Source organism: Trichechus manatus, unplaced genomic scaffold (genome assembly GCF_000243295.1).
Source record: "Trichechus manatus latirostris isolate Lorelei unplaced genomic scaffold, TriManLat1.0 scaffold00104, whole genome shotgun sequence".
Classification (NCBI taxonomy): Eukaryota; Metazoa; Chordata; class Mammalia; order Sirenia; family Trichechidae; genus Trichechus; species Trichechus manatus.
In genome coordinates this window covers 9,212,163-9,239,460 of record NW_004444040.1, presented here as the reverse complement: position 1 = coordinate 9,239,460, position 27,298 = coordinate 9,212,163, and the positions used below count along the sequence as shown (strand labels likewise).

The window sequence follows — 27,298 nt, the reverse complement described above, 5'->3', positions numbered from 1 at the left end:
ATAAAATTTAAAAAAAAAAAAAAGGAGACTTCAGAAGATATTTTTGATTTAAGGTTTAAAGATTACCTCAGGGCAATAGGTTCAGGGTTTCACCCAGCCTCCATGGCTCCAGAAACTCTGTTCCATAAATCTGCAATTCTGTTCTGCATTTTTCCCCTTTTGATCAGGATTCTTCTATAGAATCTTTGATCAAAATGTTCAGTAATGGTAGCTGGGCACCATCCAGTTCTGGTCTCATGGCAAAGGAGGCAGTTGTTCATGGAAGCAATTAGCCACAAGTTCCATTTCCTTCTTCTATTCCCAACTCTCCACCTTCCTCTGTCACTCCAGGCAAATAGAGACCAACTGTTGTGCCTTTAATGACCACCTGCAAGCATTCAAGACCCCAGGAACTACGCAAAAAGTAGGAAGTAGAATAGAAACACTAAACATATTAGGCCAATTAACTGGGATGTCCCATGAAACCATGACCCTAAACCTCCAAATCAAGGAACCAAATCTCATGAGGTGTTTGGTTGTATATAAAAGCCTCAACAATTACTATTTTTTTATCATCATTGTAAATATGTCTATCACACAACTTTTGCCAATTCAACGTTTTACAGGTGTACAATGTATTGACGGCACTTAAAATAATCAGCTGTGCAACGCTACCCTTAATCAATGAGATCTTTCCATTACCATAAACTGAAATTCAGTACTCCATAAACCCTTAACCGCCCTTTTCCTCACCCTCATGCCCCTGGTAAACACTAACAAACTTTGGTCTCTACACATTTGCCTTTTCTTGTCCTTTCATATACGTGAGATCATATAATATTTGTCCTTTTGTGACTGGTTTATTTCACTCAGTGTAACATCTTCAAGTTCCAACCATACTGTAGCATTGTTGAGTTTCTCCTATTGGATGAGCAGTATCCACTATGTTGTACCACATTTTGTTTATCCATTCATATGCTGATGGGCATTTAAGCTGTTTCCACCTTTCAGCTATTGGGAAGAGTGCTGCGATGAACACTGGTGTACAAGTCTCTGTTTGGGTCTCTGCTTTCAAGTCTTTTGGGTATACACCTAGGAGTGGAATTGCTGGGTCATAAGGTACTTCTATTTTTAGTTTTTGAGGAACTGTCACATGCTTTTCCACAACAACTCTACCATTTTGCATCCTACCTACAATGGATAAGGGTTCCAATTTCCCCACATCCTCACCAACATTCGTTATTTTCTATTTCTTTTTATCTTAGCCATCCTAGTGGGAGTGAAATAGTGTCTCACAGTGGTTTTGATATGCATCTCTCTGATGGTTAATGACAGTGAGCATCTTTTCAGGCGTTTGGTGGCCATCTGAATATCCTTTTGGTGAAATGTCTATTCAAGTCCTTTGCCTGACTTATGATTGGGTTATTTATCTTTTTGTTAAGTTGTTGAAGTTTTATGTATATTTTGGTTATTAGATTCTTATTGGATGTATGATTTCTGAAGATATTCTCCCAGCTTATTTTTTCTTTTCACTTGTTTGGTAATGTCTTTTGATGAACAAAGGTTTTTAATTTTCATGAGGTCTTACTTATTTATTTTGTCTTTTGCTGTTTGTGCTTTTATTATATTAGATAATCCATTGTTAAAAGCTAGGCCCAACAGCAAGAGAAATGGAAATTTATGTTTGCATGAAAACCTGTACATGACTGTTTGCAGTCATAACTTTATTCGTAATAGCCAAAAACTAGAAAAAACTCAGATGTGCACCAGTGGGTGGTGACTGGTTAAACAAACTGTGGCACACTCACTCCATGGAGTATTATTCCACAATACAAAGGAACGAGCTACACAAAACAACTTAGATGGATCTCAAGGAAATTATACTGACTGCAAAAGTCAATCACAAAAGGTCACATAATATATGATTCTATTCATGTAACATTACTGAAATAACACAATTATAGACATGAAGAGCAGATTAATAGTTGCCAGGGGTTAAAGATGCGAAGATGGGTGTGTGGCTATAAATGGGTGGCAGGAGGAAGACTGTGGCAATGAGAAAGTTCTTTATCTTGATTATGGTAGTCATTACACAAATCTATACTTTATAAAATTGCACAGAAACACACACAGATAAATAAATGTATGTTAAAACTGGTGAAATCTGATAAGCTCTGTGAATTGTACCAATATCTATTTCCTGGTTTTGATATTTGTACTATAGTTATGTAAGATGTTACCATTGAGGGAAACTAAGTGAAAGGTACACAGGACTTTCCTGTACATTTTTTTGCAACTTCCTGTGAATCTATAATTAATTCAGAATAAAAAGTTAATTTTTTATTTTTGTCAGAAAAATTAAAACTTTATGTTCCATAAAGAAATGGAGGGTGAGGGACAGTCACAACCAGGAGAAGCTATTCGCAAGATATACAACAAGCAAAGGACGAGTATTCAAAATAAAATAAACTAATAGAAAAATTGGCAAAGGTGGTGCCCAGAGCAAGGTGTCTCTGTCTCCCAGCCAAGTCTCAGCAGGTCTGGCAGGACACAGTAGGGTGGGGAGGGCAAGAGGAGAGAGGGTCCACTCCTGTCCTCTTTGATACCTGAGGCATGAACAGGTAGCCATCAAAAGTTTGCTGACTTTAGTGTGTTGACATTACTAAATTAGAGGCTACTGACTGGGTTAATTTCCATTTTTTCAGATTGATACTCCTTTATCTAATGTATGTTTACATAGTTTAGACAGATGGACATATAGATACATAGATGGATGCCATTGAGTCAACTCCAACTCATGGTAACCTCATGTACAACAGAACGAAACTTTGCCTGGCCCTGCATCATCCTCACAATTACCAGATGTTCGAGTCCATCGTTGAGGCTATTGTACTAATTCATCTCACCGAGGGCCGCCACATCCTCGCTGACCCTCTACTTCACCAACATGATGTCCTCCTCCACTGACTGACTGACCCCTCCTGATGACGTGTACAAAGCAAGGGAGCTAGACAAGGTTCTGTTGTGAGCCGTGAGGTGTTCAGTGAATAATTTTGGAAGTAGATCACCAAGCCTTTCTTCCTAGTCTGCCGTAGTCTGGAAGCTTGACTGAAGCCTGTCCACCGTGGGTGAACATACTTGTATTTGAAAAACCAGTGGTAGAGCTTCAAACATCACAGCAACACGCAAGCCACTACAGTACGACAAACTGACAGATGGCTGGTAGAATGTAACTGTACTGTCCCCAAATCCCAAAATTTCACATGAAGTCTTTTTAAAAGTTCAAAGCACTCTGGACCTACTTCCATATATAAATAGCATGTAAGTTTTACGTATCATGCAGCCAAAGTTGAAAGAGTTGTAATTCATATAAACACACACAGAGAAGATCTAAAAATCTTTTGTATTGAAAATAATGGGCAACAGATCAGAGGTAGGTTGAAGTTTGGGCCTTAAATGGGAGTTTTTCAGTGCATAATTTTTTTGGTATTTAAAATACTGACATTCTAACATCCACTTTAATGGAAAAGATATTCTTAGCCTCAGTATTAAGTTGTGAATCTGGGAACATCCTGAGGCTTTTCTAAACTTGTTTTACTGACTATTAAAAAGCAAATGTGCATCTTAAAAAATTACTTTCCTAGGCTCTCAAAGTTGCTTTCAGGAGAGAGCAGCAAGTTCAGAGCCTGGGTTTTAAAGCATAAATGTTAAAAAGCCTTGTTCCCAGAGCTGTCAGTTCAGTCTAAATTTAGTGGAATTATTTTGTTGCCTATTTTTAATAAGTTCAGGACAATCTCCAAAAAGATCAATTTCCCAAATATCTGAAAGCATAATTTACATAAGCATGCTGAAAAGTTAAAGTATATATTATAAATCCTGCAAATAATGTCTCACTCTCATCCTCTATTCGACATTCTTGAGCCCACTTTTCTGGACTGAAAACAGACATACTTTCACCAAGAGGAGCCTTTGATAGCATATGTATGATCCCACCGAAAATAAGTATGCATGTGTCTTTAATGGGGAAAGGAAAGAAAATGAATTTGAGGAGGGAATGGAAGTAGATTAAACGATCATCACATGACTATCCTGTCATTTAAATACAAAGCAGAGATAAACTCTAATAAAGAAAGCCAATGACCTTCTAGATTATTCTGTGGGAAAATCCAAGGCACACTGAAATCCACATTTGTCTTCCCTCTAGTGTTCCTGGCCTGTGTCATAAGCCAAAGCAACTACTTCAGATTAATAAGACCAGAAATAAATGTCAGGCTTCTAATCACCAGATTTCAAATTTTATCTAGAAACTTATTATACTTCCAACAATAGAAGGAAAATAATGCAAGTGACAAAAAAATTAGGATTTTTTTTCTTTTCTTTGCCCTTAGGTGTGGGTCAAATACTGAAATCCTTGACCAAAATTAATTCTATGGAAGAGCCCACCTTTTACTCACTCTACACCCTTAACCCGGTCAGCTGACCCTTAATCCGGACCTCCTCTTTTTGCTGCATCCACAGAAAACTCTCCCCAGGGCCTGTTTAAAATGTTTCATTAATAAGCAACGGGAAATTTTTATTTGGAGTCCCTGGGTGGTGCAAATGGTTAATGTGCTCAGCTGCTTACTAAAAGGTTGGTGGTTTGAGTCTACCCAGAGGCGCTTTGAAAGAATGGCCTGGTGATCTACTTCTGAAAAATCAGCCACTGAAAACCCTACAGAGCACAATTCTACTTTGACACACAGGGGGTTGCCATGAGTCAGAATCGACTCGACAGCAACTGGTTTTAATTTTTATTTAATACTTTGGTAGAACAGACATATTAATCCATGGTACAGGCACACCCTCAGGTTCTAGTAAAACAGAAATTGGTTCACGTTCTGCCTCTTCATGCGATAGGCTATTTAAACTCTCTAAGACTCTGGTTTTCTCATCTGTGAAATGGGATAACCACAGTTTCCATTTCATAGGTCCTGTGAGGATTACACAGTATCAGATATGTAAACACTTGGCCCAGAGCCTGGTACACAGTGTTCAGAGTTAACCATAATCATTATTATAAGTGCAGACGGCAGGAGCAGACAGCACACAATCACTCTATCTTGGAACTCAAGTCCCACTCTGATAACTACCAGCTTCCTGTTCACCTTCACCATAGGGAAAAAAAACTTCTGATAATCATTAATGTAATGTCTTAAAAGCTAATCTTTCCAATACAAAAACTAGGAGGGAGACAGATTGCTGGTGTTAAGGGGAGAGCGGTGGGGATGGGTCACTACAAAGGGGCAGCAGGAGGGAATTTGGGGAGGGTGACAGAGCAGTTCTGTATCCTCATTTAACAGCGGTCACAGGACTCAATGCACTGGTCAAAATTAATGAAGCCAACAACAGTGAATTTTATTGTACATAAATTTAAAAATAAATTTGTAAAAATCCCCCATCCAATCTTTTCAAACTAGAGAAAAAAATCAAAATAGTGGCACAAATGAACTTTTAAGCATCCAAAATACTGTAACAGTGATATTCTATATACTATCTTATAAGTAACACAAGTCAAATTCAATTTTTGTTACCAGTGCCTATTTATTCAGGCACAAAATGCCAATACCATAATAACTACCAGACACTGATTCCTGTAACAGAAGCAAAAAGACTTTAGAAATGTATGTACAGCAACACAAAATATAAACGGCACTCTCCATCTACTGACAAAAGGCAGTTTTAGAATCCTCTAGGCTTGGCTATATAGATCTCTACTTTGCTGCCTAATAAGCAGGTTTCTTAATGCACAGGAATTATTGTTCTCAATCCCTAAAAGGTCATGTATAAATAGTAGACTTTAAAGATTTAAGGCAGCTTAAAATGATTAGGCGTTTATGCGTTAAGACATAAAATCCACTAAAAAGGCACTGCATGCATTTTGCATTTAAAATAAGTCATTGTAAGTTTTACTTAGAAAACATTCATCTGTAAATTACACAAAGGCAAAAGTGAAGCCTTGACACAAACAAGTGTTACCACTGTCACCTGGTCTCACTGTCTGTAGGAGCTTTGGGCACCAAATAATTAGACTTTTCTCCCCCCACCGCCCCACCCCCGTTCAAATAAGCTGGGGGAGAACGAAACAATGTGAAAATGAGCACTGTTAAAACAAAAACAAGGCTAATGCCCAGAAGCTGGTGAAATGTGCAAACTATGGTATATCCATACAATGGAATACTAATCAGGAATTAAAGAGGAAGGAACTATTGATACTTGGCAGTAACAAGGATTTGTTGTTAAGTGCCCTTAAGTCAATTTTGACTCACAGGGACCCCCATGTGACAGAGTAGAACTGTCCCATAGGGTTTTCTAGGCTGGGTGGGTTCAAACCGCCAGCCAACCTCTTGATTAGCAGCCGAGCACTTAACCGTTGCACCACCAGGGCTCCTAACAACATGGGTAGCTCTCAAAATAATTAAGATGAGTGAAAGAAAAACCAAAAACCAAACTCACTGCCGCCAAGTCGATTCCGACTCAGAGCAACCCTACGGGACAGAGCAGAACTGCCCCAAAGGGTTTCCAAGGAGGGGCTGGTGGAGTCAAACTGTCGACATTTGGTTAGCAGCAGAACACTTACCACTGCGCCAAGAAGCCAGACATACCACCCCCTCAAAAAAAAAGCATATACTGTAATATTCCATTTAGATAAAAATCTAGGAAATGCAAACTATTATAGTGACAGAAAGCAGATCAGTGGTTGCCTGGAAGAGAGCAGCCCAAGAAAGAGATTACAAAGGGGCAAGAGGAAACTTTGTGGGATGATGGATACATTCATTATCTTGTTTCTAGTGATGGTTTCCCTGGTGTATACATGTTAAAACATGTCAAATCGTATACTTTAAATATGTGCAGTTTACTATATGACAATTGTACCTCAATAAAGCTGTTCAGAGGGGAAAAAAAAAGACCATTCTAAAAAAAAAAAAAAAAAACCTTCCTGACCTGGTATATTGTGTTTAGACCACCCTCTTTTCCAAACGAGCGTATGTACTGAAAAGCTACAGAACCGCGATACCTTTCCTGATGGTGATTTGCATGCATGAACAAACCTTAATAATCCAAAAATTTAAATAAAAATAGTGACAGTTAATTAACATTTATGTACTGTGACTATGTGCCAGGCACAATTCTAAGCACTTTTCTGGCATGATTAACTTATCCAACGTCACATCAATCCTATTTTACAAATGAAGAAACTGAAGCACAGAGGGGTTAAGTAATTTGCTCAGGGTCACACAGCTGGTAAATGGAGACAAGAGGCCTTGAACCCAGGGAGCCTGGCTCTTACCTACCATCCTCTCCCGCCACATCTAAGATACAGTATGTGAAAATGAGAAGCGATGAATATTATACTTATAAAATACTTCCTCACATTCACAGAACATAAAGTATTTTAGTGACAGAATTCCTAACACTCATATGAGACAAAATAAAAATAAATAAACAAGAGTTGAACTGGTTCCCCACGTTCCCAGGTCGATTCTCTTTGTTGCCTTCAAATTCCTAGTTATTTTAGATAAAACCATAAGGGGGAGAAAAATCTACATAATGAAAATAATGAAAAGTGAAAAATGTAAAAGTGGTTTGCTGTTCTTTCAAATATCTTCCTGGCTCCTTAATTCTACCCAGTGTCTCAACCTCTGCTGATACTGATTGACAGTCTTTTCAAGATCCCCAGGCAACTTTCCCTTGCAGCCAAGGTTGAGAACTCCCGATGTAGAGTTAAGATTTCTCAAGAAAGCAAGGTGCCACAAAAAGCTTTGCTAAACCATGGACCAAGGTTATCTAAGTTAATATTGAACTGTGGTCCAAATGCGGGCTTGAGTCCACGTTTTTATAAATTATAAGAACATGCACAGAGGATAGTCGAAAGAAGGCAGGAGACAGTACTTTTTTTTTTTTTTTTTTACAATATAAACTTTAAAAAAAAACAACTCTACTTTCAATGTTGTAACAGAAATTACATAAAAATATGCTGGACTGGCAAATTCTCAAGTTTTTTAGAATGTTAAATGGGTATCTTGACATCAGGATGGTAGGCTAAAAATGTCCACTGTACTTAATATACATAATAAACTGACTATACATTGTGAATCTTGTTAAGAAGCACAGGTTGGAAAGAGGCGGGCTTTCTCTTAGTCCATGCCCTAAGTCAGTGCTCCCCGAACTGTAAGGTGTAAAGGAGTCATTCGAAGGAGATGCTGACTCCACAGGTCTGGGATGGGGGCTGAGACGACATTTCTAACAAGCTCCCAGGTGATGCTAATGCTTCTGGTCTGTGGATCGACTTTGAGAAACAAGGCCCTGAGCAACTTGTAAAATTGGCCAACTGGCCTACAACTATATCTGTTGTTGTTGGGTGACATAAAGTCGATTCTGACTCATAGCGACCCCATGTGACAGGGCAGAACTGACCCATAGGGTTTTCTTGGTTGTAATCTTTACATAAGCGAACTGCTACGTGTTTCTTACACAGAACCGCTTGGGTGGGTCCGAACCGCCAACCTTTTGTTAGCAGCTGAGCACTTAACCATTGCGTCACGAGGGCGCCTTACAACTCTGTCTAGGACCCGAGAAAGAAGTGTCAATACACTTTATTCCTACAGCAGAGGAAAAAGGGAAGGTGGGAGGATAGGGAAAGAAGAAAGCGGAGTACTTGTTTGTACAGTTTAACAGTGCTAAGAACCATACAATACTGTTACTTGCCCCAACCTAGCTGCCGAGGTGATAGTTAAGATGAAAGGTGTTTTTGTTGTTATTTTTTAAGTTTACTGCTCAATCCCTAGGTCTTGGCATACATTAAACCAGTTGCCATTGAGTCAATTCTGACCCACGGTGCTGCCATGTGTGTCAGAGTAGAACTATGCCCGGCACATAGCTACGTAAATGTTAATTATGTAGAACTGTGCTTCATAGAATAAGCCCTGGTGGTGCGGTGGTTAAAGCCATGACTGCTAACTGAAAGGCTGGTGGTTGGAAATCACCAGCAGCTCCACGGGAGAAAGATGTGGCAATCGGCCTCCATAGAGATTTACAGCCTTGGAAACCCTATGGGGTGGCTATGAGTCAGAATCGACTCCATGGCAATGGGTTTGGTTTTTTTTTTTGGGGGGGGGCGCTTCATAGGGTTTTCAATGGCCAATTTTTTCAAGAGCAGATGGCCAGGCCTTTCTTACAAGGTGCCTCTGGTGAACTCAAACCTCCAGCACTTCCACTAGCAGGCAATCACCTTAACTGCACCACCCAAGGACTTCTAGCATGCATTAAACCTTGTTGCCAGATTCATAACGACCCTATAGGACCAAGCAGAACTGCCTCATAAGGTTTCCAAGGAGTGGCTGGTGGATTCCAACTGCAGATCTTTTGGTGAGCAGCAAAGCTCTTAAGCACTGAGCCACCAGGGTTCCACACATGCATTAGGTATTCAATAAAAGTGGTGAATAAATGAATGAATGGGGAGTATATACGCACACATACTGTATTTAGGTCACACCCCAAAAACGTCTAGGAGGGCGACTGCATTTATCATATAGATGTGGGCAGACACAGCTTGATACAAATACCTGGCCCATTCATTATGTTTCACTTTGTCCTTCAAAAAAAAACAAAATTTTCCAGACTAGTACTTCCACTTTAAAACTCAAGCTTCCCAGATCCTTAGATTTAACAATGTTTTAGCTCTTTGAAAACAGTGAAGAGAGATGGAAGCAGAGAGAAGAATTTGGAAGAGGCTCAAAAATCAAAGCAAAAAAAAAAAACCTCAGAGTGCCAGAGAGGAAATGGGTAAACAGTTCGAGTGAAGGAACTCCTTAGGTTGTCTGAAGCCCCACTGTTCTTACCTATGATGGTGGCGGGGTTTGGGTTCGGGCTTTTATTTTTGTTACTGTCCACGGCCACTGATGTAGTAATACCTGCAGGATAGGCTCGCAAGCCAACCTTCAGGAGCTTTACGTACTTGTGCTTCAAGCTTATTTCCCCATCCCAGTGTCCCCCCGCGCGTTTGGGAACGTTGCCGCTGCCCAAACACAAAATGATCTCGGCAGCTTCACCTTCGCTTGAAGCCACAACCAAGATTTAAAATGGCGACGAAACATACATGAGGGACTTTGATAGCGCTAGAAATTTGCCCAAAAGAAACATGGCCTCCGTTTCTGACTTGACGGCTTTCAAGGTGGGCCCAAAACAAAAATGGCGGCAAAGGTTGACTTTTAAGGGCTTGGGAACGCAATGACTGTGATTGACAGGTGGCGAATCTCAGTTACCCACAGTACTGAACAGCTGACATGATAAAGAGAAAAACAATAAATAAATAAAACGCAATATTTCTGTGGTATATAGTCTTTATGACACCGGAAAACTACCACCATAAGGATGGACAATAATTCTCAATGCAGTGGATCTTAGGAAAGACAGGCTGGGAAGTAAAGTTGGCTTTCAAAGTGCCAGATAACTTAAAAAATTTTTTTTAAAAGTTGCCGTGGAAACATAACTCCCTACAGTATGTTTTTGAATGGTAGAGAATAAACGTGTTTCCACGAACCATAAAGCAGGATATACATATACGCGGAAATTGTCTAATTTGTGAAGGGCACTGAGTTAGAGGACTTCCGACCTCTCCGTAAGCCCCCACAGGACCGACTGAAGGCAGAAGCTTGAATGTGACCACTTCTCACCGCGCATGTCCGATCTCCAACTCGATTCCAGGGAAGTTAAAACGGTTAATTTTTTTTCTCCTGGGTTTGGAGGCAGCCGCAAAGGAAGGCGGGGTATTGGCGCTGAGCGACAAGTCAGAGACTTTGTGATTGGTCGAGTCTGGGAGGACGGAAAGGGCGGCTAGCAACGGCCGGCTACTTTTTCATTCAGTCAACAAATATCTCTTGAGAGCGCACCATAAGGTAGGCGTTGTGTCCTGACAAGCCGATTTGCTATACTAGTTTAAATTTACAGTTTCAACAATTTGCTGAGATTGAACCTGAGCTAACTCTGCCCCAGCACATCCTCCTCTTAATTAGGGTCACTGCCCAGCCCCTAACGCACCCCTTTCGTTTTCTAAGAGCTTCGCCGAAAGCCCGGAGGCGCGGAATCGGAGCGGGTTCGGCATCAACTGCAAAGCTGCGGATGCTCCGCCTTCTAACGCCGGGCGCGATTTGCCAGGATCGGTGGTGACCGCGGCGTGGGGCTCGGCTGCGACCTGCTGGCGGTGGTGGCCTTGAGAGGCGAGGCAGTTGGTGGGCAGGTGAGAGCTCTGAAACCTCAGGTGGAAAAGCCAGCTTTCTCCCCGACCGAAGAGAGGGGAGGGGTGCCTTGTAGGTGCCTCCCCCGCCCCCCCTTCAGTAAGGTCACCGGTGTCCTCACTGAAGGATAATTGGAGTCGAGGACGAGGAGGCTGGCTCGTTAGGAGGCGAAAGACCTACCTTTAAAATGGCGCTGTGTAGTAAATTCTAGTTGATGAAACGGATGTGGATGGCGAGGAGGTGTTGTATCCGCACCGAAACCCGGTGAAGTAGATGGAAAGGCGTCCCAATCAAAGCACTGATTGCACTTGCGCTACCACCTTCTAGCTGAATCCTGTGACTCGTCAGCGCTCCAGTCACTCCCTCCTTTACTGGGAGGGCACGCTGTATACTTGTTTCGGGGAGGGTGCACGGTATACCCGAGGCAGGCTAGGCGGCGGGGGCCACCCCCTGACATGGAGCTGGCCGCCAGAAGGTTGTACAACATGATAATGCCAACTTTGTGAAAGCAGAAACGAGACTCACAGGGCTTTCGACTTTAGGGGATGATAATTTTTTTGAGATTGAGGAGACCTCTTGGGGTCGTGTTCATCCTCCTCCCAGATGGAGCCATTCCACCTTCTGTTGCTGTAGGGGGCGATCTTTTATTTCACATCTGCTGTCAATACCCGCAGTTTCATCCATCCATTCATTAACTTCGTTAGTTTATCTATCTAATTATCTGTGCTAAGTTAGCAGATACAGCAGTGAACAAGACAGGTATGGTCCCTGACCTCATGGAGCTTATATTCTAGTGATGGGAGAAGAAACAATAAATGAGTAAACTGATAAATGAATAAAATGTTTTCCAGATTGTCCCAGGTTTGGCTTTCTGGGAAGCAGACTGAAGAGATTTGTGTGCAGGACATTTATTACCCATTGCTACCGAGTCAATTCCGACTCATAGTGACCCTATAGGACTGAATAGCACTGCCCCATAGAGTTTCTAAGGCTATAAATCTTTTTGGAAGCAGACCACCACATCTTTCTCCCGTGGGACAGCTGGTGGGTTCGAACCAATTACCTTTAGGTTAACAGCAGAGAGCTTTAACCCCTGCACCACCAAGGCTTCTTAGGACATTTATTAGGGAGGACTTTTTTGGATCACCTGTGGAAGGGAGAGGAAAGAAGGAAGCAGGATTGGTCACACAGAAAAGCTGAGCTGCGGTGCAGACTCAAGAAGTCATCTGCCAACCCCTGGAGCTGGGATGGCCCTTCAGAGTTGTCCCAGCTTGGAGTGAGAGACAAACCTTTATACCCATTGCCCCAGAAAGAGTGTATAATTTCACCTGTCTTCAAGGCAGTCCTCGAGGGAGCTGACAGCTGAGGGCTGTCTCAATACTCCTAGCAGCTGGGGAAATGAGTCCTTCGTTTTTAAGGTGAATCGGGGTAGCACATCACAGCATTCACTACAAAGGTAGTTGGGTCTTTGAAGGAAATAGACATGCTAGAGAATAATGGGTGACAGGGGCAGAGAAAATTTAGATTGAGTGCCTAGAGAAAGGCTTTCTGAATAGATGACATCACAACTAAGAGCTGAAGGATAAGAATGAGCCACCCTGTATCGGACATTAGGGAGCTGTACCACTTTCTGTTATGCACTGGCAATATAGCAGTGAAACAGAACAGATGACTCCTACCTTTGTTGTAGTGGGTGGTAATTATTAGTTTTTATAGATACAGACTCCCTGCTATAGCTGAAGAAAATGGAGTAAATAAAAATTATTTCAGACTAGTTCAGAGGAAGGTAAAGGAAAATGAGGGGGTCAGTTTTGAAAATGAGTCAACTTAGTAAAAGTCTTAAACTGCGTGGCTTTTTTTTTTTTTTTTTTCTCTTATACTGTCTTTAATCGTGTTATATTAGGATTATGTCTTTCTTTTCTCAAGACTATTCTTCTTGAGGACAGCAACTATGCCTTATTCATCTTGGTAGCTTCCCATCTACAGCTTAATATCCTTCTAGCACCTAACAGACACTCAGTAAACATTTAAATAACATGAATCTCACACATATTTGAAGTGAAAATTGATAGACCTTAAATGATGTAAAGGAGTCCCTGGGTGTCACAAAACGTTAAGTGGTTCGACTACTAACTGAAAGGTTATTGCTTTGAACCCACCCAGAGGTGCCTCAGAAGAAAGGCCTTGTGATCTGCTTCTGAAAGATCACAGCCTTGAAAACCCTATAGAGTGCAGTTCTACTCTGCACACATGGAGTCGCCATGAGTCAGAATCAACAGCACCTGGTTTTTGTTTTAAATGATGTAAACACTGTATACATGATTGTATTTGGATCTACTTTTCCAGTAGTTTCCAGTCTTATAAGTTATAAACAAACATTAGTCAAAATACTAGATGTTAATACTGGCACTAAGCGATCTATCTATATACACACACACTTCATCTGTCTCTCTCTCTCTCCCCCCCTTTTGCTTTCTCTCTCTCTGTATGTGTATACACACTCTATAAGGAACCCTGATGGCACAGTGGTTAAGCACTCGTCTCCTAACTGAAAGGTCAGTGATTCGAACCCACCAGTGGCTCCTCAGGAGAATACCTGGCAATCTCCTCCTGTAAAGATTACAGCTTAGGAAACCCTGTGGTGCAGTTCTACTCTGTCATATAAGATCACTATGAGTCGGAATCAACTTAATGGCACATAAAAACATATGTTCTGTATATATTTATGGGACAAAGAACTTGGTTTGGCCCTTTGACTCTGGTTTCTGAAAATAACCTGAGCAATCAGAATGCCTTTGTTTTCCAAAACAGCCAGGCAAGAAGGGCCTGCACAGGCCCCACACCTGGAGAACTAGGGAAGGGAAGGGAGCCTAACATAATGCATATTCATTAATCGGCTAGATCGTAACTATGCATTAAGGCTCAAGTCATGCATATTCATTTAGGTCTCAATGACTAGGGGACCTGGGACCTTGCAGCGCTCTTTTTGGGGGCCTCATGGATTGGTGAGAACATCTATTCACAGGAGAGGGTGCGGCATGTCCCTGAGGACAGTGGAGGCCTCCTGGTGCCATCAGCTTCTCAAAGCCTTTGCTCTTAAGCTACCAACAACATTTCTGAAAATACAGGTCAAGTTTCACTCATACTCAGACTGTCACATTTAATCGTTATATCAGAAACAAGCATGAAATTTATTCTTATCTGTTTGCTGCTTTGCTGTTTCCTTGAGCCCTTCTATTTCCTTCATGATTAGCTTTCCTGATGCTCGGTTTAGAAATTTGATGTATCTATCCTGTAACATCCTGGGATCTGATTATAGACCTACCCTACCAAACCAGAGTAGAACTGCCCCATAGGTTTCCAAGGCTGTAAATCTTTAAGGAAGCAGGCTGCCACGTCTTTCTCCCACAGAGAAGCTGGTGGATTTAAACTGTGAAACTTTTGGTTAGCAGCCAAGTGCTTTACCCACTGCACCACCAGGGCTCCTTAGATCTACCATACCTAATCAAAATGTGAGCGCCAAAGACCTCAGAACCTCTTTCTTAAGAATCCAGGTTTTTTTTTTTTTTTCAGATCTGTACTAAAACTGCCCGAAGAAATAGGCATCCTTTATGGGGACCACTTCCCTGAGTCTGGGCCATCTTTCTAATCCTCTCCTCTTAGGAATAGGTGAGGACTCTAGTAATTTTTTTTTCTTTTGAAATAATAATAATAAAAAACAATCCATGAGCCCAGACTAAGTGTCAGGTATTGTGGTAATTGTACAACCACCTTGTCATATGAAAGTCATTCTTACTTTATAGATGATGGGATTGAGGCATGGCCAGGGTAAGTAAATAAAGAAGACAGAGGAAGAATTGATGCATATGAATTACGGTGTTGGTGAAGAATATTGAATATACCACGGACTGCCAGAAGAACCAACAAATCTATCGTGGAAGAAGTACAGCCAGAATGCTCCTTAGAAGCAAGGATGGCAAGACTTCGTCTCATGTACTTTGGGCATGTTATCAGGAGGGACAAGTCCCTGGAGAAGGACATCATGCTTAGTAAAGTAGAGGGTCAGTGAAAGAGAGGAAGACCCTCAACAAGATGGATTGACGCGTTGGCTGCACCAATGGACTCAAGCATAGCAATGATTGTGAGGATGATGCAGGACCGGGCAGTGTTTTGTTCTTTTGTACATAGGGTCTCTACGAGTCAGAACCAAAGGCACCTAACAGTTAACAAAGGTTAAGTGAGTCATTCAAGGTCATCCAGCCAGTTGTAAAGTGGTAGGGTAGGGTAGAGGTTTAAACCCCAGGCAGTCTGATTCTTAAGCCCATCCCCTTATTCACTACATGGGAGTGCATCCTTACTAAAATGATTTACTGTGCTTTACGTTTTGAAAACTGGAAGGCAGGGGCTAGATCCTGGTGGGCTTTTTATGTTGTACTAAGAATTTTTTTTTTTATTTCACCTTTTAGTCAAAACACAAGAGACTTCTAAGCAAATAAAAGCAAAACCAGATTTGTTTTCTGAAAGATGGCTGTAGTAACGGTGTAGAGAAAGGAATAGTGGGGGTTGGACTAAAACAATGGTTTTCAAACTTTAGCATCAGAATCACCTATAGAGACTTGTTAAGTAAAACATGTTACTGGAGCCCTGAGTTTCTGACTGCCCTGGTGGCGCAGTGGTTAACCACCCAGCTACTAACTGAAAGCTTGGCAGTTTGAACCCCCTGGCCTCTCTGTGGGAGAAAGACGTTGCAGTCTGTGTCCATAAAGATTACAGCTTGGAAACCCTGTGGGGCAGTTCTACTCTGTCCTGTGGGGTCCAGCTATGAGTCAGAATCAACTTGATGGCAATGAGGTGGCCATGAGGAAGGGTTATATAAGTAAATGTTCAAGCCAAATTGTAAGACTTGGTGACTGACATGATGAGGAATGTGAGGAAAAGGGCAGAGTCCACTATATCCAGATGTCTGAATTGAGTGGCTTGGTATAGATAGTACTTGTATTAACCAAACAGGAAATACAGGAGGAACAGCAGTGGGGGGAAAAGAGGATTCATTTCTTTATGTAATGAGTTTAGACTGTGAGGACAAGCTGGTAAAGTGAACAGGGTCACTCTGATACGTGAATCTAAACCAAAGAGGAAGATGCGGGAGTCATTAGTGGCTGCAATTTAATGAAAGCTTGTAGATGTGGAGTGCACTCTGGAAAAAGTACGCAGAGAAGAGGACCAAGAACAGGTCTTTGATAAGGAGGAATAGGAGAGTAAAAACCGAGAGGCCATTAGAGGAGACTGAGAAGGACTAGAAAAGAGTCCTAGAAGCCAATTCCTTAAAAGAGTTTCATGAAAGCATTAAAATGCTTCAGAGAGATCAAGTAAGAGGAGAGATCAGTGATCTTTATATCTAGTCAGAACAGTTTCCATGGAGAATGGAGCAAAAGCAGCTTGTTGTTACGTGCTGATGAGTTGTTTCTGACTCATAGCGACCCTGTGTACAACAGAACGAAATACTACCTGGTCCTGCCCCATCCTCACAATCACTGTGTTCGAGCCAGTTGTTGCAGCCACTGTCTGTCAGTCCATCTCATTGAGAGTCTTCCTCTTTTTCGCTGACCCTCTACTTTACTAAGCATGATGTCCTTCTCCAGGGTCTGGTCCTTCCTGGTAAAACATGTCCAAAGTACCTGAGACGAGGGCTCGCCATTCTCACGTCTAACGAGCATTCTGGCTGTACTTCTTCGAAGACAGATTTGTTCATTCTTTTGGCAGTCCATGGTATATTCAATATTCTTCACCAGCACCACAGTTCAGAGGTGTCATTTCTTCTCCAGTCTTCCTTATTCATTGTCCAGCTTTCACATGCATATGAGGCGATTGAAAACACCTTGGCTTTGGTCAGGTGTACCTTAGTCCTCAAAGTGACATCTTTGCTTTTTAACACTTTAAAGAGGTCTTTTGCAGCACATTTGCCCGACGCAATACATCGTTTAATTTCTTGACTGCTGCTTACGTGGGCATTGATTGTGGATCCAAGTAAAATAAAATCCTTGACAACTTCAGTCTTTTCTCTATTTATCATGATATTGCTTACTGGACCAGTTGTGAGAATTTTTGTTTTCTTTATGTTGAGGTGTAATCCATACTAAGGCTGTGGTCTTTGATCTTCATCAGTAAGTGCTTCAAGTCCTCTTCAGTTTCAGCAAGCAAGGTTGTGTCATCTGCATATCGAAGGTCATGAGTTTTCCTCCAATCCTGATGCTGCATTCTTCATATAGTCCAGTTTCTCAGATTATTTACTCAGCGTACAGATTGAATAAGCATGGTGAAAGGATACAACCCTGATGCACATCTTTCCTGATTTTAAACTGCAGTATCCCCTTATTCTGTTCAAATGACTACCTCTTGGTGTATGTACAGGTTCCACATGAGCACAATCATGCGTTCTGGAATTCCCATTCTTTGCAATGTTATCCATAATTTGTTACGATCCACATAGGTGAAGCAGATTATTTAGGTTTAAAGATGGAATGGGAAGTGACTGTTTCTAAATACATTATTGGAAAGGAATGAGATGTGTTGTGTAGTAGCTGGGAGAGTGGTAAAGGGTGTTTACTTTTGGTTTTTTAGATGAAGAAAAATGGTCAGGTTGTGCAGAGAAGGAAGACCATTAAGAGTGGGAGACTGGAAATAGCAAAAGAAAGGGGATGATGAAGTTAGACCCTGAAGATGCAATAGAATGTGGGACTAGAGTATAGGTAGCAGGCGTACCAGTTCTTCCTCTCGGACCCAGAGATGAGGTTAAGATGAGAACTGAGATGAAGAAGTTTTTACTTGGTGACAGGAAGATGAGGGCGTTCATAGCCAATATCCACTATTTTCTGTAATAGGTTATCTGCAGAAATAAAGCGGAGAGTAAAATAGAAATCTCAAAAATGATGTTGAACAATAGAAATTGACCATTTAGGGATTCAGAGCAGACCAGGAACACATATAGGCATTGCTGCAGTACTGAGGACCCATCTGAAGTGTTGTTGTTAGGTGCCGTCGAGTCGATTCCAACTCATAGCGACCCTATACGATAGAGTAGAACTGCCCCATAGGGTTTCCAAGGAGTGGCTGGTGGATTTGAACTGCTGACCTTTTGGTTAGCAGCCAAGATCTTAACTACTACACCACCAAGGAGACTCATTTAATCTGGAACGATCTGGCTATCTGCATAATACCAATTCATCTCTCCCACACCAGCCCCAGCATGGAATAACAGCTAGGGTGTAAAAACAGTGAAAAGGCCTAGAAGGTTCTTAGACAACTATAAACCATTGCTACTACTTTTCTGATAAGCCACACCTACCGCTAAGCTATTGCCCTTCCTGATTAGTCATTAATCAACTACTTAACTGTTCATACTTTGGACCACCTACAGTTAGTAAAAATTGTAAAAAAAAAGAAAAAAAGATGCTTTCAGTATATATATATGTTTTTAATTTATAAGTACATGAAATTCATAGTAATGGAGGAGGGTAGCAGAGACTAAAATATTTGTATGTAACTGTGTTGACCTCCATGGAACCCTGACTGCTGACTGCAGATCCACTCCTGACTTGGCTCTGCTATCAACAGCCCAGCTACTGGGTGTAGGTCAAGCTAACGGTGAATGGTGGAGTAGGATTTTGGTGGTAGGATTTTGCCAAATGGGAACATAGAACTCAGGGATGACCGATTCAGTTCATCAAGAGTTGACAGCAACATTTTTGTCGTGCATGTTTTTGCAAGACAGGAAAACTTAGTGTTGTACATGATGTAGTTAGAAAAGAAGAAGGAAAAACTGTTGTTCCCTTTATTGTGCCAGTCAACTGACTAGGTGCAAAAACAACGTTCAGTCCTTTCTAATGTGTACACAAAAAAATGCCACAATGTAAACTGCTATATTAAAAAAAAATGAGGATAAAAACTATTTTTAATGTCAGCGATTGGAATTCAGGAATGCAGAATTCACAAATACCGGACTTCAGCATTATCATAAAAGAAAAGGCTTTAGACAGTTTCAGTAAGCTTCATCAGATATCATAATCACAAGAGCTGAGTTAATTAATTTGTTTAACATTCTAATGTTCTGTTCATGATTAAATTACATTCGGTGGAAGTTTTTTTTAAATTACTTTTTTTTTCTAAATACTTTGAGAAAAGCAGCAATGAAGACGTATGGGGGAAAAGGTCTACCTTGCACTGTGTCCAAAAGAACAGCAGATGGCGCTCAGCAAGCCCCCCCAAACCCAACCCACTACTGTGGAATCAATTCCGACTCTTAGCGACCCTATAGGACAGGATAGAACTACCCCATAGGGTTTCCAAGGCTGTAATCTTTTCTGAAGCAGACTGCCACATCTTTCCCCCAGGGAGCAGCTGGTGGGTTCAAACCACCAACCTTTCAGTTAGCAGCTGAGTGCTTTAACCACTGCGCCAGCAGGGCTCCTTCCAGCAAGCCCCGTAGAGAAAAATGAGCACCTTTTACAGACGATTCCCTGCTTCCAAGTTTTGGTAGGTCTAATTTAATAGTGAGCTATAGCCACACTCTAGGTGATTTTAATTGACAAGATGCTACATAAAAAGAGTAACCTACTAGCTAGAGCCCAGCTGATTTGAATTTTCCAGGAAGCTTAATTGCCTTCTTGCCTTTCACCTGACTGTCCAGTTCTGTCACCAAGAAACCTTCCAGAAAACCCAAGCCTGTTGCTGTTGAGTCGATTCCGACTCAGAGTAAAGCTGCCCCATAGGGTTTCCAAGGAGTGGCTGGTGGATTCAAACTGCTGACCTTTTTGTTAGCAGCCAAGCTCTTAACCACTACGCCACCAGGACTCCATTTAGCTTGAAATGTAACAAATTACAGTAAGCTTGTCAGAGACCTTAATGTTAGAAGTTGAAGAGATAGTTATCTCTGAAATGCAAATTGCCGGGGAGGCATGGTGGCATAGGGGCGGTATTGAAGCTGTCCTAGACAGAGTAGTGCCTTAAATATAAAGAATTTTTGTGGTCTTAGGTATGTATCTCAGTGTTTTCCTTTCTTGGTATGTATATATACAAAGAATGAATATGATATCTGTAATTCTTAACAGCAACGAGTTTTTTTGATTTGGTTATAACAAACTTCTGTTCATTTTGCACTGAGAACTAAGCTAAATAAAACCAAATTACAATTAGCCCAGCTAATCGCAATGATTAGTAAGTCACTGTCTTAGTTTCTTAGTGCTGCTGTAACACAAATATCATAAGCGGGTGGCTTTAACAAACAGATTTATTTTCTCACAGTTCAGAAGGCTAGAAGTCTAAATCAGGGCATCAGCTCTAGGGGAAGGCTCTCTCCCTGTCAGCTCTAGGGGAAAACCTCTGTCTCAGCTTCTTTAGCCCCAGGGTTCCTTGGTGACCTCCACATGGCATCTGTCCTTCCCCTGTTTGAGCTTGTTTGCTTTGTCTGTGCTGTTCCTTATGTCACTCTGAGTGATTAGGTTTAGGACACACCCTACACTGATAGGTTCGTTCACCTAACAAAGAACCCTGTTTCCAAATAGGATACATCCACAGGCATAGGGGTCAGAATTCCAACACATATTTTTTGGTGGGCGGGGCACAATTGAATCCATAATCGTCACGAATATATTTTTTGGAGGATATAGACTCTTTTTCCCTCTAATTTTGGACAAAATGTTAGGAGATCACTGTCCACCTCTTGATATACCCAGCATGAAAATTAGAAAAACATGCCAGGCATGATGTTAATATGCCATTTAAAAAAATTGTTAGTTCCATCTTGCTGGGCGGAGATCGACTGTTATGTATACTGTGTGATAGTTCATAGTGTTTTTATGGGGATTAAATGAGAAGACTCTGATGGTACTTTGTGCATAAAAAGCCCTATCATCCTGATTATAATCATTTTGCAAGCCTCTCAAAGAGCAGCAGAGTAATCTGCCAGAGAAGTTACTGCTCTCTCAGCCCCATTAGCCGAATCAGTGTATGGGATACAGAGAATTTGAGGAGATGATGGGACATGTTGGTTTTGAGTAAACATTAAAGCAATTAATCACTAAGTCAGTCCACATCGTTTACAAAGCAGGAACTACTGTTGTAGGCCTCAATGATGTTTGGCAAATAGTGAATTTTCAGTGAAAATAGGTAGTAATACCTAGGTTTGACTAAACCTAAATCTAGAGAAAGATGTATAGATCCTTAAATTAACCTAATTGAAAAGAACAGTAGACTATTAAATAGTGTGTAAACAAAATGGAGCACTTCATTTGTCCTTAACCCAGGAATGACCCAAATATTCATTAAGTGCAGGGAGCTAACTTGATCCTAGTCTGAGACCCTATATTTATTCTTCTTAAGGAAGGTTCAAGGACCCTGGATGGCACAAGCTGTTTGCAGTCGACTGCTAACCTAAAGGTTGGTGGTTCGAATCCATCCAGTGGCTCTGTGGAAGAAAGGCCTGGCAAACTGCTTCCGTAAAGATTACAGCCAACAAAACCCAATAGAGCAGTTCTACTCTGTAACACATGGGGTCGCCACGAATTGGAATCAACTCGACGGCAACAGAAAGGAATGTTCACGGTCTTTCACATTAGATACGGTGATCTTCAAGGGGAGAATGGTACAAAACTTTCCTGAACATTGCTGTTACAGATCATAGTTTAATTTTTTCCAAATTTTAGTTATTGAGTCACTCATCCCAACTTTATTATATCCTTTTATCCAAATAATTCTCTTTTCTGTAACCAGGGATTTCAAGTGGGTTCCTGATTGTCAGGATTATACAGAGAGAGGGTGGGGAGAGTAAGGCTGAATCTAATGAATAAGGTGTATGAAATCCTGTCAGAAGCAGGGTGACCACATGGGGCAAGAGCAAATGCAGCAAGTCCCAAAAGTCCCCTAAGCTGCTAGTCACCCTTGTCCATCTATGCCAGAGAGGGTCCCAATGGAAAGCTACCGTTTTGGACAGTTTTCCGCTGAGAGCATCAAGCTCATGTCCTGAAACCAACCTCAGTGTCAGCTAGACCACGGTCTCTTACAAAGAAAAGAAGCAAAGCCCATGCTGTCACTGGCAGCAGCTGCCCAGGGGCCTGAAATGCCACTTCTTGACTCAGATTCAACACTGTACCTGTATGGTTCTGAGTTTGGTCCAAAGATCACCACTCTATGAGTAGTAGCTACAAAACACTAATTTTAGTAACAATCAGAATTTTCTCTCTTCTAGGGTTAGTTTTCCCAAAAGTTTATAGTTCAGGAAAAAGCTGACAACTGCTGCATTATGTTAGTGATCATAGAGAAGTATATGGTGAATAGCAAGGATGCCATCTATTAAAAATAATATATCTTGATAACCTCATGCAGAGAATGTCAGTTAGAGGTGCTAAAGTCACCTTAAGCATTAAGGAGACCAGACATGAAAGACAATACCTTTTAGACCTTCAATTTAAGGTCTTTTGTGGACAGAAGTGCCACATGTCAGTCAAGACAAGCTGGTTGACTTTGGCACAGCCTCTCCCCCTTTATCCACCCCTCTGGGAAGTAACCCTTAGGAAAGCTCTTCCTGCATTACCCCAGATCACCCAGTACCTCCCCCAACTGTGTCCAAACCCACACTTTAAAATTTTATTTTATCTCAAATGTTCCAAGGATTTTTGCACCACAATGAAATTTAATCAGGATGCAGTTATTTGTGATTGATTTTCCCCAAAGATAGAACAAACATAAACTTGTCAATAAAGGATATGGTCTCTGATGGTTGCAAAAAGTGTTTGGGATACCAGAGCACTTTATGAAAGGAAAAGGCCATAAAATACTTTGAGTTACAAAGTAGGTCATGTTTTCTCCATCTAGTGGCTTAACTTTAGCAGCAAAGTCTATGCAATGTGAATTAGGACATTGGGGACGGTCTCTAATACTGAGAGTAAGATATGTATATAGACAAAAACTTAAAGCCTTCTGTTCATTTTTAATGTATACATGGAATGCAGAGATAGTTCAGTCTATTATACTCATGAGTACTGTGTTTTAATCTTGATTTAGAAGGGGAAGAATAAGTAGAAATTTTTTTCTAATGGCATTTATACAAAATTACAGTAATTTAGGAGATTTCCTGCCACTGAAACTGATATGGATGCAATTGAACCAAGTCCTTAGCATGTCCCATAGACTGAGCAGCCCTTATTATCCTTCCATGCTCAGAAAGGAACTTGGGAAGTGTGGTCATTCATATCATCGTAAGTCCATAAGCTAATTACTAAAGCCTACTGAGTGTTGCTTAAATAAAAGTATAAGGAGTGTTTAGAGGTTATACAGACTAGAGTTCACAAACCCAGTGGATCCTCAGAACACAGATTTCCTGAGTTTGACCTCATGCTTTCCAAATCAAAGACAGAAAAAAAAAAAATCTGTTTTTTTGTAACTCCAGGCAAGTTAATAGCCTCAATTTCTTCATGTAAAGTGGGTTGACAATAATCCCTGTTGGGTAGGGTTATTATTAATACAGGTTAACCACTCTAGAATGCAAGGGATTTGGCAAATAAGTGTTAAAATGACGTTAGTTCATCCTAATTCATAAAGTCCAAGCCAAAACTCTTGCTGCAGTTGGAATCCGTGTTTGACAGTCTCAGGTGGAGCACCGTCACCTACATGCTGTCAGAATCCAGAATCTAAATTACTTGTTGTTGTTGTTGTAAAAATATATATAACACAACATTCGACAATTAGAACCTAAATTCTTACTGCATATTTCAGGATTACCATTTGATTCTTCTGTTACAGTTGTGACTAAATGTAATTAAAAAAAAAAAAAAGATCTAACTTCATTGTGGTTCAGAGAGAATATAATTAATAATACATTTTTCAAATGATATCCATGATGAGTGTTTCTGAAGGTTCATATAGCTGTCTCAGCAGGTCATGTTGCTTCTTTACAATTGTTGACTAAAAATTCAGTATTGCTTTATAAATTTCTCAAGTGTGACTTCCTGGTATCCTTTTGTGCCTATAGCATATCTCTTTTTGGTAATTAACACTGCAATATAACCAAAAAAAACCCAAAACCAAACCCGTTGCCATCAAGTCAATTCTGACTCATAGTGACCCTATACTATAAAAATGTTTAACAGTCAGCTTTTGTTAGAGTGTAATATGCTACCTGTGATTTACAAATGTAATTTGGGGTTTTTTGGGGGTTTTTTTCTATTAACTGTTAACCTTTTCTTAGGTGCCCTGATGCTGAAGTACTATGAGCTTTCAGAACTTCTGGAGAGACTACAAAGTTCTGGTTATTATGGTACCATTGGTCGGGCTCATACATTTGGGGTGGTACAGAATCAAAAGCAGCCCTACTTTCCAAGTACCTAATAAGGACAACATTCCTGAGCCAAGTAATCTGGCACTTACAAGTCCTCAGAAGATCCAAACCCAAGGGAAATAGCAGGCTTCAGGTAAGTTGAGTTTAATCTGATCAACCACATGACGCCTTCCAATTATGGGGAACTTGATCTTATAATAGAGCTCTATTATGTTTGCAAGACAAATATTTGCAAGGCAAAGCTAAGGTGGCATGTTACCTGTTGTTTTTATTATGACCCACTAGCAAAATATTATCCTGCAATTGCGTCTAGAAATATATGTTGCACAGAGACCTCTGACACTTTTTGAAAGAGTCATTTACATGAAAAGGTAAAGGACGATCGATCCATTACTCTTCCTGTCCCTTTCACTAGTCCCTTTGACTAGCAACATCACCAGGATCATGAAAGTGTACAAACGAGCAGCTGACTCCAGGCCATAAATCCATTGCATTGTTGTTGCCTTTGATTTGATTCCGACTCATGGTGACCCCACATATGCAGAGTAGAACTGCTTCATAGGGTTTTCAAGGCTGTGACCTCAGAAGCAGATCTCCAGGCCCATCTTCCAAGGCATCTCTGGGTGAATTTGAACCTTTTGGCTAGTATTCGTACACTTAGCTGTTAGCACCAGCTCCAGACTCCATTACAGAGCTTAAGAGTCTGTAACTTGCAAAAAGCTCTTTTCCAATACAAAACTCTTGTGTTAATTCCTTAGTGTCTGATCAAAATAATTGGTTACTTTTGGGAGTCACTGAGATAAGAGGATGTACTTATATAGTTCAGGTCTGTAGCCCCTTATCTATAATTCCAAAATCCAAAAAGCTCTAAGAACCAGGCTTTTTTTGTCATAACTCCTTTGGCAGCAAAACTTGATCTTTATTAACATGTGATAATTTGTAATCTTTAGCCCACCTGATATGCATATTTAGTTTCACTACAGGTATATTGTTGTGTTTGATTATGAGTTTTATAATAAACACTATATTTCTAAAAATCCCAGAAATTTTGAATTATGGCCCCCAGGGTTTCCGGTAAAGAACTGTGATCCTATAATTAGAGAACATTTTCTATTCTAATATACCCTTTTTGACCTTCTGTTGAGTAATAATATGCTTTAAATTTTGGCATAAGGTCATTCTTAAGGTTCTATTTGTTGTAGAAGGATCTCAGTAAGATTTTTCTGTTATGAGAAGTCTGCTTTTGACTTGTGATAAAACTATCATGTAATTACTGACTAATATTTAAAGCAAATTTTTTTTCTTATACAATATTATTTTAAATCAAGATTTTTTTTTTTTAAATCAAGATTTTGTTTTCCCCTTAAATGTTCTTAAAGAGAAGGGGGAAGCAGGGCTTAAAATATTAGACTATTAATATAAAAAGGCAGGTAGTAAAATATCAGAAGTTTAACAACTTAAAAGAGTAACTTTAGACATGGTGTATAAAATGTACGTTTATGGGGGGAATTGTAGTGGACATGAACAGGGAGTTAAAGAGCTTGTTAGATGCTTGATTTTTATATATAAGCTCTTCCAGACTAATGAGATCGTTACAGAGTACAGGTAGTCCCCGACTTACTGTATACTCAGGTTACCATGAATTGCATTTACCACTGTTTGGGTTTTGTTTTGTACATCTTATCGTTAGTTACATGTGCTACATACAGTGTTGCAGCACATAATTTGCTGATGGTTAATCATTCTCAGATGTTCACTTGAAAGTCCTTTAAGTCATAAGAATTTGGAGGCCTGGTATAGCCACACTTTAGAAAAAAAAAAGTAGTTTCTCCTTGTACAAAAGGAATACAAGGATGCAGTCATCGGAATGCAATAGTTAGAAGATTTAGAGGCCAACACTGCCAGTCACTAGGAAGGACGCATAGCACCCCCGTGAAGTATATTTATGACACCTAAAACCTCCAACACTTCCTCTAAGTAAATACTTTTTTTTTATTTTTATTTTTTATTTATTTTTGGTTGTACTTTAAGTGAAAGTTTAAAATTCAAGTTAGTGTTTCATACAAAAATTTATACACGTGTTGTTATGTGACCCTAGTTGCTCTCCCTATACTGTGACAGCACACTCCTCCTTTCCGCCCGATTCCCCATGTCCATTCAACCAGCTCCTGACCCTCTCTGCCTTCCCATCTCACCTCCGGACAGGAGCTGCCCATTTAGTCTCATGTATCTCCGTGAGCTAAGAAGCACACTCTTCACGAGTATCATTTTATGTCCCATAGTCCAGTCTGTGTCTGAAGAGTTGGCCTCGGGAATGGTTTTAGTTCTGGGTTGACAGTCTCGAGGCCATGCTTTCTGGGGTTCTTCCAGTCTCAGACCGCTAAGTCTGGTCTTTTTATTAGAATTTGAGTTCTGCACCCCACTTTTCTCCTTCTCCATCAGGGATTCTCTGTTGTGTTCCCTGTCAGAGAACTCATCTAATTCTTCTGGTCTGAGGCTGATGGAGTCTCTGGTTTAAGTGGCCCTTTCTGTCTCTTGGGCTAATACTTTCCTTATGGCTTTGGTGTTCTTCATTCTCCTTTACTCCAGGTGGGTTGGGACTAATTGATGCATCTTAGATGGCCACTTGCAAGCTTTTAAGACCCCAGACGCCACTCACCAAAGTAGGATGCAGAACATTTTCTTAATAAATTTTGTTATGCCAGTTGACCTAGAT

At 40.6% G+C, this 27,298-nt stretch overlaps 2 protein-coding genes across 4 annotated transcripts in view; one reads left to right on the top strand and one right to left on the bottom strand.

Annotated features, from left to right (window-relative positions):
• The window catches only part of SLX4IP (SLX4 interacting protein), a 268,157-nt gene extending 254,716 nt beyond the window's left edge, over positions 1-13,441 (bottom strand). The window contains 1 exon segment of the mRNA XM_023737558.1: positions 11,433-13,441. The gene's annotated coding sequence lies outside the window, so the exon portion shown is untranslated.
• Positions 10,202-27,298, top strand: part of MKKS (MKKS centrosomal shuttling protein) — a 31,860-nt gene continuing 14,763 nt past the window's right edge. Inside the window, exons 1-2 of one of the 3 annotated variants that reach the window (XM_023737556.1) lie at positions 10,203-10,913; positions 11,073-11,254. The gene's annotated coding sequence lies outside the window, so the exon portion shown is untranslated. Of the gene's footprint in view, positions 11,255-27,298 lie in introns of all 3 variants that reach the window. The other 2 variants (XM_023737557.1, XM_004383058.2) reach the window with 2 other exon arrangements.